This window comes from Mus caroli, unplaced genomic scaffold (genome assembly GCF_978045245.1).
Source record: "Mus caroli unplaced genomic scaffold, Mus_caroli_1 scaffold_5, whole genome shotgun sequence".
NCBI lineage: Eukaryota > Metazoa > Chordata > Mammalia > Rodentia > Muridae > Mus > Mus caroli.
The window spans coordinates 93,796,537-93,813,090 of record NW_028227260.1 but is presented as its reverse complement, the minus strand read 5'-3'; the positions used below and the strand labels follow the sequence as shown (position 1 = coordinate 93,813,090).

General features: G+C 53.9%; 1 long non-coding RNA gene across 1 annotated transcript in view; it reads right to left on the bottom strand.

Annotated features, from left to right (window-relative positions):
• The window catches only part of LOC147004687 (uncharacterized), a 72,840-nt gene that overhangs the window by 29,722 nt on the left and 26,564 nt on the right, over window positions 1-16,554 (bottom strand). Inside the window, exons 14-22 of the long non-coding RNA XR_015047168.1 lie at window positions 16,052-16,129; window positions 15,542-15,701; window positions 12,122-12,199; window positions 11,610-11,770; window positions 8,200-8,277; window positions 7,690-7,849; window positions 4,270-4,347; window positions 3,760-3,919; window positions 322-399 (exon numbers count right to left, since the gene is read on the bottom strand). This is a non-coding gene — a long non-coding RNA (uncharacterized LOC147004687). The remainder of the gene's footprint in view (window positions 1-321; window positions 400-3,759; window positions 3,920-4,269; window positions 4,348-7,689; window positions 7,850-8,199; window positions 8,278-11,609; window positions 11,771-12,121; window positions 12,200-15,541; window positions 15,702-16,051; window positions 16,130-16,554) is intronic.

Below are 16,554 nucleotides of genomic sequence, written 5' to 3'. Positions count from 1 at the left end.
ACAATTATTCCAGCCCAAACTACAACCATGACTACCAGCCCCCAATTTGAAGCTCCTACTAAGTAAGCATGGCCAGGTGACCCTGCACCCAGGCAACCAGACAACCATTATGAGGTAAGTCCTGCTCCCCCACAGTCTCTCTCCGCTCCCTAATCCTCCACCCCACCTCCACTACACCCCAGCCCTTCACCAACCAGCAGACAGCACTGGAGATGGAAGGGGGACACCACAATGCTCTCTCCTTCCTTCCTCCAAAGTCCCCAAGTCACTCTCACACATGGATCCTTCTATCTGTGTCCCCCCACACAGCCGCCTACCTACCTGTGCTGGAGCTCAGCTTGGGTGCAACTCAGAGCTCTCCAAAGACATTCATTCAAGTGGACCGAAGATGACGGGCACCTACACACAAAGCACAATGACCAATGCCCACTTATCCCAACATGATGCCTGCAGCACATCTACTCCCCTGACCTCCTAGGTCACTTCACACCAAGGTCGTCTGAGGGGTTCCATTGACAACTCTCAAGGCACCTTCAAACTTTCTCTCCACATGTACACTAACACAGGGTAATAACAACTGGCTTGCAAACAACCCACCCACCCACCTACCTACCTACCTACCTACCTACCACTATTCTCTGCCTCTGGATCGCCAATTTGTACTTTTCCAGGCACAGTTTCCAGGGCAGATGGGTCTCTTTGGTTCCACATGATGTATACCATGGCCATGTGGGAAATGCTTTCACGACCCACCAGCAAGACTTCCTTTCTTGAGCACTGAGAATCTCCAGATGTTTACCCTTGCACTCCTAGGATCTTAGTTCACAGCTGGTGGGAGAAGACCCCTCTAACAGTCTCTAGGAGGCAAGCCTGACATTGCCTCCAAATTCTCCCTCCCTACCAAATTTTTGGGAGGAATCTGCTGTGATACAACCAAGAGAGATCTCTCTACATAGGCAGGCTGCTCTGAGTTCTCAGAGGTGCAAGGCCTGCAACCACAAGGAAGGACTGATCCAGCCACCCTCCATATTATTGTTACACAGTGGTCTCATCCACCCAAACAGAAGTATGGGGAACAATACCCCTCCCTGCCTTAGCCCTTGGACCTTTATGCGCCTCCTGCACACCTAAGCTATGGCCTGGGGATACATGAAGCCTTGAGGGTTTCCCCTACAGCCAAACCTGTCCTTCTCACACAATACTGAGCTCAACACCATAAGAACTGCCAAACCCTGAACCAAGATGGTCCTCCTTCAGGGACTTGAGTCTCCTAGGTTTTTGATCAGGGAACACACACTGAATACATACACAGACCCAAACAGAGAAGGACAGAGAGAGATAGAGAGAGATGGTGAGAGAGAGAGAGAGACAGAAGAGAGAGAGCGAGACAGAGACACAGACAGAGACAGAGAGGGGGAGGGGGAGACCATATAGAAAAGACAGAGACAGACAGCAGACAAAGAAAGAAGCTCTGGTCTTCCAGTCTTCTAAGATCCTAGACCACTGCCTCTGTGAATTCCAGAACCGTTTCTATTCTTCCAGAAATCCCTGGCTATGGCAGAGAAGACCAGGTTTCTTTTAACCCTTTATCCTGCCTCATCTCCCTGGATGGAAGGGAAGGGAAGGAAGTCAGGAGAAGCCCCAAGTAGGCTGCTATCTGCTTGGATGTCCATCATCCCAGCAAGCAGGTTTTCAAGAAGGATGGTACCCTGGCAGCCTGGCCTGTTTTGGACACCCTTGGGAATACAGCATGCCCTGGCCCTTTCTAACTTGTTTCTCCTCAGTTACACAAGAAGCAAGGACACTGGCTATGCTCCTGGCCCACATGGGGCTCACAGTGAAGTTGCTTGCATGGGATGATGGTGGAGCCTCCCGGACCACTGAAGGGTTCTAGGGACGAGCATGTTTTCCGGAGGGACCTGGGACCCTGCTTGAACCTGCAGCACACCTCAAAGAGAGAGTCTTTTCTAAAAGAGAGGAAGGGAAACCCATGATTACTGAGACATAGGAAGGGAATGAGGAGGGATTGGGGCCTGCAGGGAGGGAGCTAACTGGATTAAAGCTATCTCTCTGGCAAGAAGAGCTACCTGAGATACTGAGACACTGAGACAGAGCAGAGAAGCAGGACGACCTGTCTGTCTGTCTGTCTGTCTGTCTGTCTGTCTGTCTGTCTGTCTGTCTGTCAGTCTGTCTCTCTCTCTCTTTCTGTCTCTCACAGACACACACAGCTTGTGTCTCTTTGTGTAACACCGGGAAGGGGAGGATTGGGTGGGTGGGCCTCCCAGAAAGTAGCTGACAGGGATCCTCAAAAGCAAGGGGGACCTGTCTCGGTCTGGTGAAAAGGGACGGGCAGGACAAGCTGCCCACAAGAACCCAGATGCAGCCTTGGGTGCACATTGCTGTGTCTTAGAGGTCCCATGAGCCCTTGCAAACCTAACATGTCCGCCTGAACTGTGCTCAGGACCTGGGAGGCTGTGCTTCCCGAGTCAGGCTAGCCAAACCCTGTGTCGCCAGCCCTGTCCTCTGGTCAGCTGGATCCTGCTCGCTCGCAGGTCTCTCCTGGGCCAAGAAGGTCTCAGGAAGCCCCCAGTCCCTCCTTGGCTGCCAGGAAAAGAGCAGGTCGGCCGCCATGTTCAGAGAGGCGCAGGGACGTGCAGGCAGACACCTCAAACCAATTCCGCTTGATGGCAGTAGAGCACCGCGAATGGCAACTGCCAGGCTGCTGGGCGCTCTCCCTCCGCCCTTTCAGAGGCAAAAAAACTCCAACCAGCAACCATGAGCCACAAACATGGAGACTGAGCACTAGGGCTTCCACTGGGCAAAATGGCTCTCTGTGCCCTGCTACTGCCTAAGAAATGTTTTTGTATTTGCTTGGCTGGAGTCTGTGTGTGTGTGTCTGTGTGTGTGTGTGTGTGTGTGTGTGTGTGTGTGTGTGTGTGTGTTTGTGTGTGTCTGTGTGTGTCTGTGTGTGTCTTTGTGTGTGTGTGTGTGTGCAGGTTGGGGAGTATTGATGATGAGGGTGCATAAGTGGCCTGGACTGGGTGGAGTGCAGGGTTGAGACAGCATGGTTAAGGATCACAGATACTCCTTAACTGCAAGGCAGCTGCCAGCCACTGGAGGGCCTGGCCAGAGAACTTGAGAAAGGCAAGCCCTAAGGGGCTTGAGCAGGTCTTTGCATCTGACCTTCAGGGGGCCCTACCTGAACCCTGTGTCAATCTGGACCATAGGGGCAGAGCCTCTGAAACAAGTGAGTGCCTGGACTGGAAGACCAGGGTTTGGTCCTGCCCACTCAGGGCCAGGCCAGGCTAAGGGCCTGGGGAGGGCCCAGAGATCCAGTGGCTGCCTGCCTGCCTGACCCCGCCCACCCGGGTGTCCTCTAAAGCTGACAGCCAGTTACTTCTCTTCCTGGGGGAGCAGGCTCTGTGGTCCCTGGGCACACTCTCTCAACATTCCAGGTCCAGGCACACAGCCAACAAGGCCCTCCCTGCATGACCACGGGCTGCCTGGTAGGGCACCCGGGAAGTGGTGTCAGAGAGCACTGGGCACAGGCAAGGTTGATCAGAGCACACACCTGGTGTGGGTGGGGCACCAGGCCCAGCACTGGCTTCCCACCTGGCAGGAGGAAGCACTGCAGTGCACCCAAGGCAATGAGTGTGCTGTTGTGTGTGCCTGTGAGGCCTTCAGTGTCCCTGGCCTGAACCCTGAGTCCGATGGGAGATGAAAAGAAGGGACCCCGGAAGGAAAGCTTGGTCTTCTTACCCAGGCACACAGGGTGGTTTCTCAGGTAGCCCTCCATATGAGTCCTGGTGAATGCTGCCCCAGAGAGTCATCCAGTCATCAGTCCAGTTCAGTGGGCCTGTTGGCAGGCCGCCCACTCCCTCTATCTCCCTGTAGGTCACCTAGCACATATCAACCTGACCTGAGAACAAGGACACATCAAGAGAAGGAACAATTATTCCAGCCCAAACTACAACCATGACTACCAGCCCCCAATTTGAAGCTCCTACTAAGTAAGCATGGCCAGGTGACCCTGCACCCAGGCAACCAGACAACCATTATGAGGTAAGTCCTGCTCCCCCACAGTCTCTCTCCGCTCCCTAATCCTCCACCCCACCTCCACTACACCCCAGCCCTTCACCAACCAGCAGACAGCACTGGAGATGGAAGGGGGACACCACAATGCTCTCTCCTTCCTTCCTCCAAAGTCCCCAAGTCACTCTCACACATGGATCCTTCTATCTGTGTCCCCCCACACAGCCGCCTACCTACCTGTGCTGGAGCTCAGCTTGGGTGCAACTCAGAGCTCTCCAAAGACATTCATTCAAGTGGACCGAAGATGACGGGCACCTACACACAAAGCACAATGACCAATGCCCACTTATCCCAACATGATGCCTGCAGCACATCTACTCCCCTGACCTCCTAGGTCACTTCACACCAAGGTCGTCTGAGGGGTTCCATTGACAACTCTCAAGGCACCTTCAAACTTTCTCTCCACATGTACACTAACACAGGGTAATAACAACTGGCTTGCAAACAACCCACCCACCCACCTACCTACCTACCTACCTACCTACCACTATTCTCTGCCTCTGGATCGCCAATTTGTACTTTTCCAGGCACAGTTTCCAGGGCAGATGGGTCTCTTTGGTTCCACATGATGTATACCATGGCCATGTGGGAAATGCTTTCACGACCCACCAGCAAGACTTCCTTTCTTGAGCACTGAGAATCTCCAGATGTTTACCCTTGCACTCCTAGGATCTTAGTTCACAGCTGGTGGGAGAAGACCCCTCTAACAGTCTCTAGGAGGCAAGCCTGACATTGCCTCCAAATTCTCCCTCCCTACCAAATTTTTGGGAGGAATCTGCTGTGATACAACCAAGAGAGATCTCTCTACATAGGCAGGCTGCTCTGAGTTCTCAGAGGTGCAAGGCCTGCAACCACAAGGAAGGACTGATCCAGCCACCCTCCATATTATTGTTACACAGTGGTCTCATCCACCCAAACAGAAGTATGGGGAACAATACCCCTCCCTGCCTTAGCCCTTGGACCTTTATGCGCCTCCTGCACACCTAAGCTATGGCCTGGGGATACATGAAGCCTTGAGGGTTTCCCCTACAGCCAAACCTGTCCTTCTCACACAATACTGAGCTCAACACCATAAGAACTGCCAAACCCTGAACCAAGATGGTCCTCCTTCAGGGACTTGAGTCTCCTAGGTTTTTGATCAGGGAACACACACTGAATACATACACAGACCCAAACAGAGAAGGACAGAGAGAGATAGAGAGAGATGGTGAGAGAGAGAGAGAGACAGAAGAGAGAGAGCGAGACAGAGACACAGACAGAGACAGAGAGGGGGAGGGGGAGACCATATAGAAAAGACAGAGACAGACAGCAGACAAAGAAAGAAGCTCTGGTCTTCCAGTCTTCTAAGATCCTAGACCACTGCCTCTGTGAATTCCAGAACCGTTTCTATTCTTCCAGAAATCCCTGGCTATGGCAGAGAAGACCAGGTTTCTTTTAACCCTTTATCCTGCCTCATCTCCCTGGATGGAAGGGAAGGGAAGGAAGTCAGGAGAAGCCCCAAGTAGGCTGCTATCTGCTTGGATGTCCATCATCCCAGCAAGCAGGTTTTCAAGAAGGATGGTACCCTGGCAGCCTGGCCTGTTTTGGACACCCTTGGGAATACAGCATGCCCTGGCCCTTTCTAACTTGTTTCTCCTCAGTTACACAAGAAGCAAGGACACTGGCTATGCTCCTGGCCCACATGGGGCTCACAGTGAAGTTGCTTGCATGGGATGATGGTGGAGCCTCCCGGACCACTGAAGGGTTCTAGGGACGAGCATGTTTTCCGGAGGGACCTGGGACCCTGCTTGAACCTGCAGCACACCTCAAAGAGAGAGTCTTTTCTAAAAGAGAGGAAGGGAAACCCATGATTACTGAGACATAGGAAGGGAATGAGGAGGGATTGGGGCCTGCAGGGAGGGAGCTAACTGGATTAAAGCTATCTCTCTGGCAAGAAGAGCTACCTGAGATACTGAGACACTGAGACAGAGCAGAGAAGCAGGACGACCTGTCTGTCTGTCTGTCTGTCTGTCTGTCTGTCTGTCTGTCTGTCTGTCAGTCTGTCTCTCTCTCTCTTTCTGTCTCTCACAGACACACACAGCTTGTGTCTCTTTGTGTAACACCGGGAAGGGGAGGATTGGGTGGGTGGGCCTCCCAGAAAGTAGCTGACAGGGATCCTCAAAAGCAAGGGGGACCTGTCTCGGTCTGGTGAAAAGGGACGGGCAGGACAAGCTGCCCACAAGAACCCAGATGCAGCCTTGGGTGCACATTGCTGTGTCTTAGAGGTCCCATGAGCCCTTGCAAACCTAACATGTCCGCCTGAACTGTGCTCAGGACCTGGGAGGCTGTGCTTCCCGAGTCAGGCTAGCCAAACCCTGTGTCGCCAGCCCTGTCCTCTGGTCAGCTGGATCCTGCTCGCTCGCAGGTCTCTCCTGGGCCAAGAAGGTCTCAGGAAGCCCCCAGTCCCTCCTTGGCTGCCAGGAAAAGAGCAGGTCGGCCGCCATGTTCAGAGAGGCGCAGGGACGTGCAGGCAGACACCTCAAACCAATTCCGCTTGATGGCAGTAGAGCACCGCGAATGGCAACTGCCAGGCTGCTGGGCGCTCTCCCTCCGCCCTTCCAGCGGCAAAAAAACTCCAACCAGCAACCACCAGCCACAAACATGGAGACTGAGCACTAGGGCTTCCACTGGGCAAAATGGCTCTCTGTGCCCTGCTACTGCCTAAGAAATGTTTTTGTATTTGCTTGGCTGGAGTCTGTGTGTGTGTGTCTGTGTGTGTGTGTGTGTGTGTGTGTGTGTGTTTGTGTGTGTCTGTGTGTGTCTGTGTGTGTCTTTGTGTGTGTGTGTGTGTGCAGGTTGGGGAGTATTGATGATGAGGGTGCATAAGTGGCCTGGACTGGGTGGAGTGCAGGGTTGAGACAGCATGGTTAAGGATCACAGATACTCCTTAACTGCAAGGCAGCTGCCAGCCACTGGAGGGCCTGGCCAGAGAACTTGAGAAAGGCAAGCCCTAAGGGGCTTGAGCAGGTCTTTGCATCTGACCTTCAGGGGGCCCTACCTGAACCCTGTGTCAATCTGGACCATAGGGGCAGAGCCTCTGAAACAAGTGAGTGCCTGGACTGGAAGACCAGGGTTTGGTCCTGCCCACTCAGGGCCAGGCCAGGCTAAGGGCCTGGGGAGGGCCCAGAGATCCAGTGGCTGCCTGCCTGCCTGACCCCGCCCACCCGGGTGTCCTCTAAAGCTGACAGCCAGTTACTTCTCTTCCTGGGGGAGCAGGCTCTGTGGTCCCTGGGCACACTCTCTCAACATTCCAGGTCCAGGCACACAGCCAACAAGGCCCTCCCTGCATGACCACGGGCTGCCTGGTAGGGCACCCGGGAAGTGGTGTCAGAGAGCACTGGGCACAGGCAAGGTTGATCAGAGCACACACCTGGTGTGGGTGGGGCACCAGGCCCAGCACTGGCTTCCCACCTGGCAGGAGGAAGCACTGCAGTGCACCCAAGGCAATGAGTGTGCTGTTGTGTGTGCCTGTGAGGCCTTCAGTGTCCCTGGCCTGAACCCTGAGTCCGATGGGAGATGAAAAGAAGGGACCCCGGAAGGAAAGCTTGGTCTTCTTACCCAGGCACACAGGGTGGTTTCTCAGGTAGCCCTCCATATGAGTCCTGGTGAATGCTGCCCCAGAGAGTCATCCAGTCATCAGTCCAGTTCAGTGGGCCTGTTGGCAGGCCGCCCACTCCCTCTATCTCCCTGTAGGTCACCTAGCACATATCAACCTGACCTGAGAACAAGGACACATCAAGAGAAGGAACAATTATTCCAGCCCAAACTACAACCATGACTACCAGCCCCCAATTTGAAGCTCCTACTAAGTAAGCATGGCCAGGTGACCCTGCACCCAGGCAACCAGACAACCATTATGAGGTAAGTCCTGCTCCCCCACAGTCTCTCTCCGCTCCCTAATCCTCCACCCCACCTCCACTACACCCCAGCCCTTCACCAACCAGCAGACAGCACTGGAGATGGAAGGGGGACACCACAATGCTCTCTCCTTCCTTCCTCCAAAGTCCCCAAGTCACTCTCACACATGGATCCTTCTATCTGTGTCCCCCCACACAGCCGCCTACCTACCTGTGCTGGAGCTCAGCTTGGGTGCAACTCAGAGCTCTCCAAAGACATTCATTCAAGTGGACCGAAGATGACGGGCACCTACACACAAAGCACAATGACCAATGCCCACTTATCCCAACATGATGCCTGCAGCACATCTACTCCCCTGACCTCCTAGGTCACTTCACACCAAGGTCGTCTGAGGGGTTCCATTGACAACTCTCAAGGCACCTTCAAACTTTCTCTCCACATGTACACTAACACAGGGTAATAACAACTGGCTTGCAAACAACCCACCCACCCACCTACCTACCTACCTACCTACCTACCACTATTCTCTGCCTCTGGATCGCCAATTTGTACTTTTCCAGGCACAGTTTCCAGGGCAGATGGGTCTCTTTGGTTCCACATGATGTATACCATGGCCATGTGGGAAATGCTTTCACGACCCACCAGCAAGACTTCCTTTCTTGAGCACTGAGAATCTCCAGATGTTTACCCTTGCACTCCTAGGATCTTAGTTCACAGCTGGTGGGAGAAGACCCCTCTAACAGTCTCTAGGAGGCAAGCCTGACATTGCCTCCAAATTCTCCCTCCCTACCAAATTTTTGGGAGGAATCTGCTGTGATACAACCAAGAGAGATCTCTCTACATAGGCAGGCTGCTCTGAGTTCTCAGAGGTGCAAGGCCTGCAACCACAAGGAAGGACTGATCCAGCCACCCTCCATATTATTGTTACACAGTGGTCTCATCCACCCAAACAGAAGTATGGGGAACAATACCCCTCCCTGCCTTAGCCCTTGGACCTTTATGCGCCTCCTGCACACCTAAGCTATGGCCTGGGGATACATGAAGCCTTGAGGGTTTCCCCTACAGCCAAACCTGTCCTTCTCACACAATACTGAGCTCAACACCATAAGAACTGCCAAACCCTGAACCAAGATGGTCCTCCTTCAGGGACTTGAGTCTCCTAGGTTTTTGATCAGGGAACACACACTGAATACATACACAGACCCAAACAGAGAAGGACAGAGAGAGATAGAGAGAGATGGTGAGAGAGAGAGAGAGACAGAAGAGAGAGAGCGAGACAGAGACACAGACAGAGACAGAGAGGGGGAGGGGGAGACCATATAGAAAAGACAGAGACAGACAGCAGACAAAGAAAGAAGCTCTGGTCTTCCAGTCTTCTAAGATCCTAGACCACTGCCTCTGTGAATTCCAGAACCGTTTCTATTCTTCCAGAAATCCCTGGCTATGGCAGAGAAGACCAGGTTTCTTTTAACCCTTTATCCTGCCTCATCTCCCTGGATGGAAGGGAAGGGAAGGAAGTCAGGAGAAGCCCCAAGTAGGCTGCTATCTGCTTGGATGTCCATCATCCCAGCAAGCAGGTTTTCAAGAAGGATGGTACCCTGGCAGCCTGGCCTGTTTTGGACACCCTTGGGAATACAGCATGCCCTGGCCCTTTCTAACTTGTTTCTCCTCAGTTACACAAGAAGCAAGGACACTGGCTATGCTCCTGGCCCACATGGGGCTCACAGTGAAGTTGCTTGCATGGGATGATGGTGGAGCCTCCCGGACCACTGAAGGGTTCTAGGGACGAGCATGTTTTCCGGAGGGACCTGGGACCCTGCTTGAACATGCAGCACACCTCAAAGAGAGAGTCTTTTCTAAAAGAGAGGAAGGAAGGGAAACCCATGATCACTGAGACATAGGAAGGGAATGAGGAGGGATTGGGGCCTGCAGGGAGGGAGCTAACTGGATTAAAGCTATCTCTCTGGCAAGAAGAGCTACCTGAGATACTGAGACACTGAGACAGAGCAGAGAAGCAGGACGACCTGTCTGTCTGTCTGTCTGTCTGTCTGTCTGTCTGTCTGTCTGTCTGTCAGTCTGTCTCTCTCTCTCTTTCTGTCTCTCACAGACACACACAGCTTGTGTCTCTTTGTGTAACACCGGGAAGGGGAGGATTGGGTGGGTGGGCCTCCCAGAAAGTAGCTGACAGGGATCCTCAAAAGCAAGGGGGACCTGTCTCGGTCTGGTGAAAAGGGACGGGCAGGACAAGCTGCCCACAAGAACCCAGATGCAGCCTTGGGTGCACATTGCTGTGTCTTAGAGGTCCCATGAGCCCTTGCAAACCTAACATGTCCGCCTGAACTGTGCTCAGGACCTGGGAGGCTGTGCTTCCCGAGTCAGGCTAGCCAAACCCTGTGTCGCCAGCCCTGTCCTCTGGTCAGCTGGATCCTGCTCGCTCGCAGGTCTCTCCTGGGCCAAGAAGGTCTCAGGAAGCCCCCAGTCCCTCCTTGGCTGCCAGGAAAAGAGCAGGTCGGCCGCCATGTTCAGAGAGGCGCAGGGACGTGCAGGCAGACACCTCAAACCAATTCCGCTTGATGGCAGTAGAGCACCGCGAATGGCAACTGCCAGGCTGCTGGCCGCTCTCCCTCCGCCCTTCCAGCGGCAAAAAAACTCCAACCAGCAACCACCAGCCACAAACATGGAGACTGAGCACTAGGGCTTCCACTGGGCAAAATGGCTCTCTGTGCCCTGCTACTGCCTAAGAAATGTTTTTGTATTTGCTTGGCTGGAGTCTGTGTGTGTGTGTCTGTGTGTGTGTGTGTGTGTGTTTGTGTGTGTCTGTGTGTGTCTGTGTGTGTCTTTGTGTGTGTGTGTGTGTGCAGGTTGGGGAGTATTGATGATGAGGGTGCATAAGTGGCCTGGACTGGGTGGAGTGCAGGGTTGAGACAGCATGGTTAAGGATCACAGATACTCCTTAACTGCAAGGCAGCTGCCAGCCACTGGAGGGCCTGGCCAGAGAACTTGAGAAAGGCAAGCCCTAAGGGGCTTGAGCAGGTCTTTGCATCTGACCTTCAGGGGGCCCTACCTGAACCCTGTGTCAATCTGGACCATAGGGGCAGAGCCTCTGAAACAAGTGAGTGCCTGGACTGGAAGACCAGGGTTTGGTCCTGCCCACTCAGGGCCAGGCCAGGCTAAGGGCCTGGGGAGGGCCCAGAGATCCAGTGGCTGCCTGCCTGACCCCGCCCACCCGGGTGTCCTCTAAAGCTGACAGCCAGTTACTTCTCTTCCTGGGGGAGCAGGCTCTGTGGTCCCTGGGCACACTCTCTCAACATTCCAGGTCCAGGCACACAGCCAACAAGGCCCTCCCTGCATGACCACGGGCTGCCTGGTAGGGCACCCGGGAAGTGGTGTCAGAGAGCACTGGGCACAGGCAAGGTTGATCAGAGCACACACCTGGTGTGGGTGGGGCACCAGGCCCAGCACTGGCTTCCCACCTGGCAGGAGGAAGCACTGCAGTGCACCCAAGGCAATGAGTGTGCTGTTGTGTGTGCCTGTGAGGCCTTCAGTGTCCCTGGCCTGAACCCTGAGTCCGATGGGAGATGAAAAGAAGGGACCCCGGAAGGAAAGCTTGGTCTTCTTACCCAGGCACACAGGGTGGTTTCTCAGGTAGCCCTCCATATGAGTCCTGGTGAATGCTGCCCCAGATAGTCATCCAGTCATCAGTCCAGTTCAGAGGGCCTGTGGGGCGGGCCGCCCACTCCCACTATCTCCCTGTAGGTCACCTAGCACATATCAACCTGACCTGAGAACAAGGACACATCAAGAGAAGGAACAATTATTCCAGCCCAATCTACAACCATGACTACCAGGCCCCCAATTCGAAGCTCCTACCAAGTAAGCATGGCCAGGTGACCCTGCAACCAGGCAAACAGACAACCATTATGACATAAGACCTGCTCGCCCACAGCCTCTCTCCTCTCCCTAATCCTCCACCCCACCTCCACTACACCCCAGCCCTTCACCAACCAGCAGACAGCACTGGAGATGGAAGGGGGACACCACAATGCTCTCTCCTTCCTTCCTCCAAAGTCCCCAAGTCACTCTCACACATGGATCCTTCTATCTGTGTCCCCCCACACAGCCGCCTACCTACCTGTGCTGGAGCTCAGCTTGGGTGCAACTCAGAGCTCTCCAAAGACATTCATTCAAGTGGACCGAAGATGACGGGCACCTACACACAAAGCACAATGACCAATGCCCACTTATCCCAACATGATGCCTGCAGCACATCTACTCCCCTGACCTCCTAGGTCACTTCACACCAAGGTCGTCTGAGGGGTTCCATTGACAACTCTCAAGGCACCTTCAAACTTTCTCTCCACATGTACACTAACACAGGGTAATAACAACTGGCTTGCAAACAACCCACCCACCCACCTACCTACCTACCTACCTACCTACCACTATTCTCTGCCTCTGGATCGCCAATTTGTACTTTTCCAGGCACAGTTTCCAGGGCAGATGGGTCTCTTTGGTTCCACATGATGTATACCATGGCCATGTGGGAAATGCTTTCACGACCCACCAGCAAGACTTCCTTTCTTGAGCACTGAGAATCTCCAGATGTTTACCCTTGCACTCCTAGGATCTTAGTTCACAGCTGGTGGGAGAAGACCCCTCTAACAGTCTCTAGGAGGCAAGCCTGACATTGCCTCCAAATTCTCCCTCCCTACCAAATTTTTGGGAGGAATCTGCTGTGATACAACCAAGAGAGATCTCTCTACATAGGCAGGCTGCTCTGAGTTCTCAGAGGTGCAAGGCCTGCAACCACAAGGAAGGACTGATCCAGCCACCCTCCATATTATTGTTACACAGTGGTCTCATCCACCCAAACAGAAGTATGGGGAACAATACCCCTCCCTGCCTTAGCCCTTGGACCTTTATGCGCCTCCTGCACACCTAAGCTATGGCCTGGGGATACATGAAGCCTTGAGGGTTTCCCCTACAGCCAAACCTGTCCTTCTCACACAATACTGAGCTCAACACCATAAGAACTGCCAAACCCTGAACCAAGATGGTCCTCCTTCAGGGACTTGAGTCTCCTAGGTTTTTGATCAGGGAACACACACTGAATACATACACAGACCCAAACAGAGAAGGACAGAGAGAGATAGAGAGAGATGGTGAGAGAGAGAGAGAGACAGAAGAGAGAGAGCGAGACAGAGACACAGACAGAGACAGAGAGGGGGAGGGGGAGACCATATAGAAAAGACAGAGACAGACAGCAGACAAAGAAAGAAGCTCTGGTCTTCCAGTCTTCTAAGATCCTAGACCACTGCCTCTGTGAATTCCAGAACCGTTTCTATTCTTCCAGAAATCCCTGGCTATGGCAGAGAAGACCAGGTTTCTTTTAACCCTTTATCCTGCCTCATCTCCCTGGATGGAAGGGAAGGGAAGGAAGTCAGGAGAAGCCCCAAGTAGGCTGCTATCTGCTTGGATGTCCATCATCCCAGCAAGCAGGTTTTCAAGAAGGATGGTACCCTGGCAGCCTGGCCTGTTTTGGACACCCTTGGGAATACAGCATGCCCTGGCCCTTTCTAACTTGTTTCTCCTCAGTTACACAAGAAGCAAGGACACTGGCTATGCTCCTGGCCCACATGGGGCTCACAGTGAAGTTGCTTGCATGGGATGATGGTGGAGCCTCCCGGACCACTGAAGGGTTCTAGGGACGAGCATGTTTTCCGGAGGGACCTGGGACCCTGCTTGAACCTGCAGCACACCTCAAAGAGAGAGTCTTTTCTAAAAGAGAGGAAGGAAGGGAAACCCATGATCACTGAGACATAGGAAGGGAATGAGGAGGGATTGGGGCCTGCAGGGAGGGAGCTAACTGGATTAAAGCTATCTCTCTGGCAAGAAGAGCTACCTGAGATACTGAGACACTGAGACAGAGCAGAGAAGCAGGACGACCTGTCTGTCTGTCTGTCTGTCTGTCTGTCTGTCTGTCTGTCTGTCTGTCAGTCTGTCTCTCTCTCTCTTTCTGTCTCTCACAGACACACACAGCTTGTGTCTCTTTGTGTAACACCGGGAAGGGGAGGATTGGGTGGGTGGGCCTCCCAGAAAGTAGCTGACAGGGATCCTCAAAAGCAAGGGGGACCTGTCTCGGTCTGGTGAAAAGGGACGGGCAGGACAAGCTGCCCACAAGAACCCAGATGCAGCCTTGGGTGCACATTGCTGTGTCTTAGAGGTCCCATGAGCCCTTGCAAACCTAACATGTCCGCCTGAACTGTGCTCAGGACCTGGGAGGCTGTGCTTCCCGAGTCAGGCTAGCCAAACCCTGTGTCGCCAGCCCTGTCCTCTGGTCAGCTGGATCCTGCTCGCTCGCAGGTCTCTCCTGGGCCAAGAAGGTCTCAGGAAGCCCCCAGTCCCTCCTTGGCTGCCAGGAAAAGAGCAGGTCGGCCGCCATGTTCAGAGAGGCGCAGGGACGTGCAGGCAGACACCTCAAACCAATTCCGCTTGATGGCAGTAGAGCACCGCGAATGGCAACTGCCAGGCTGCTGGGCGCTCTCCCTCCGCCCTTTCAGAGGCAAAAAAACTCCAACCAGCAACCATGAGCCACAAACATGGAGACTGAGCACTAGGGCTTCCACTGGGCAAAATGGCTCTCTGTGCCCTGCTACTGCCTAAGAAATGTTTTTGTATTTGCTTGGCTGGAGTCTGTGTGTGTGTGTCTGTGTGTGTGTGTGTGTGTGTGTGTGTGTGTGTTTGTGTGTGTCTGTGTGTGTCTGTGTGTGTCTTTGTGTGTGTGTGCAGGTTGGGGAGTATTGATGATGAGGGTGCATAAGTGGCCTGGACTGGGTGGAGTGCAGGGTTGAGACAGCATGGTTAAGGATCACAGATACTCCTTAACTGCAAGGCAGCTGCCAGCCACTGGAGGGCCTGGCCAGAGAACTTGAGAAAGGCAAGCCCTAAGGGGCTTGAGCAGGTCTTTGCATCTGACCTTCAGGGGGCCCTACCTGAACCCTGTGTCAATCTGGACCATAGGGGCAGAGCCTCTGAAACAAGTGAGTGCCTGGACTGGAAGACCAGGGTTTGGTCCTGCCCACTCAGGGCCAGGCCAGGCTAAGGGCCTGGGGAGGGCCCAGAGATCCAGTGGCTGCCTGCCTGCCTGACCCCGCCCACCCGGGTGTCCTCTAAAGCTGACAGCCAGTTACTTCTCTTCCTGGGGGAGCAGGCTCTGTGGTCCCTGGGCACACTCTCTCAACATTCCAGGTCCAGGCACACAGCCAACAAGGCCCTCCCTGCATGACCACGGGCTGCCTGGTAGGGCACCCGGGAAGTGGTGTCAGAGAGCACTGGGCACAGGCAAGGTTGATCAGAGCACACACCTGGTGTGGGTGGGGCACCAGGCCCAGCACTGGCTTCCCACCTGGCAGGAGGAAGCACTGCAGTGCACCCAAGGCAATGAGTGTGCTGTTGTGTGTGCCTGTGAGGCCTTCAGTGTCCCTGGCCTGAACCCTGAGTCCGATGGGAGATGAAAAGAAGGGACCCCGGAAGGAAAGCTTGGTCTTCTTACCCAGGCACACAGGGTGGTTTCTCAGGTAGCCCTCCATATGAGTCCTGGTGAATGCTGCCCCAGAGAGTCATCCAGTCATCAGTCCAGTTCAGTGGGCCTGTTGGCAGGCCGCCCACTCCCTCTATCTCCCTGTAGGTCACCTAGCACATATCAACCTGACCTGAGAACAAGGACACATCAAGAGAAGGAACAATTATTCCAGCCCAAACTACAACCATGACTACCAGCCCCCAATTTGAAGCTCCTACTAAGTAAGCATGGCCAGGTGACCCTGCACCCAGGCAACCAGACAACCATTATGAGGTAAGTCCTGCTCCCCCACAGTCTCTCTCCGCTCCCTAATCCTCCACCCCACCTCCACTACACCCCAGCCCTTCACCAACCAGCAGACAGCACTGGAGATGGAAGGGGGACACCACAATGCTCTCTCCTTCCTTCCTCCAAAGTCCCCAAGTCACTCTCACACATGGATCCTTCTATCTGTGTCCCCCCACACAGCCGCCTACCTACCTGTGCTGGAGCTCAGCTTGGGTGCAACTCAGAGCTCTCCAAAGACATTCATTCAAGTGGACCGAAGATGACGGGCACCTACACACAAAGCACAATGACCAATGCCCACTTATCCCAACATGATGCCTGCAGCACATCTACTCCCCTGACCTCCTAGGTCACTTCACACCAAGGTCGTCTGAGGGGTTCCATTGACAACTCTCAAGGCACCTTCAAACTTTCTCTCCACATGTACACTAACACAGGGTAATAACAACTGGCTTGCAAACAACCCACCCACCCACCTACCTACCTACCTACCTACCTACCACTATTCTCTGCCTCTGGATCGCCAATTTGTACTTTTCCAGGCACAGTTTCCAGGGCAGATGGGTCTCTTTGGTTCCACATGATGTATACCATGGCCATGTGGGAAATGCTTTCACGACCCACCAGCAAGACTTCCTTTCTTGAGCACTGAGAATCTCCAGATGTTTACCCTTGCACTCCTAGGATCTTAGTTC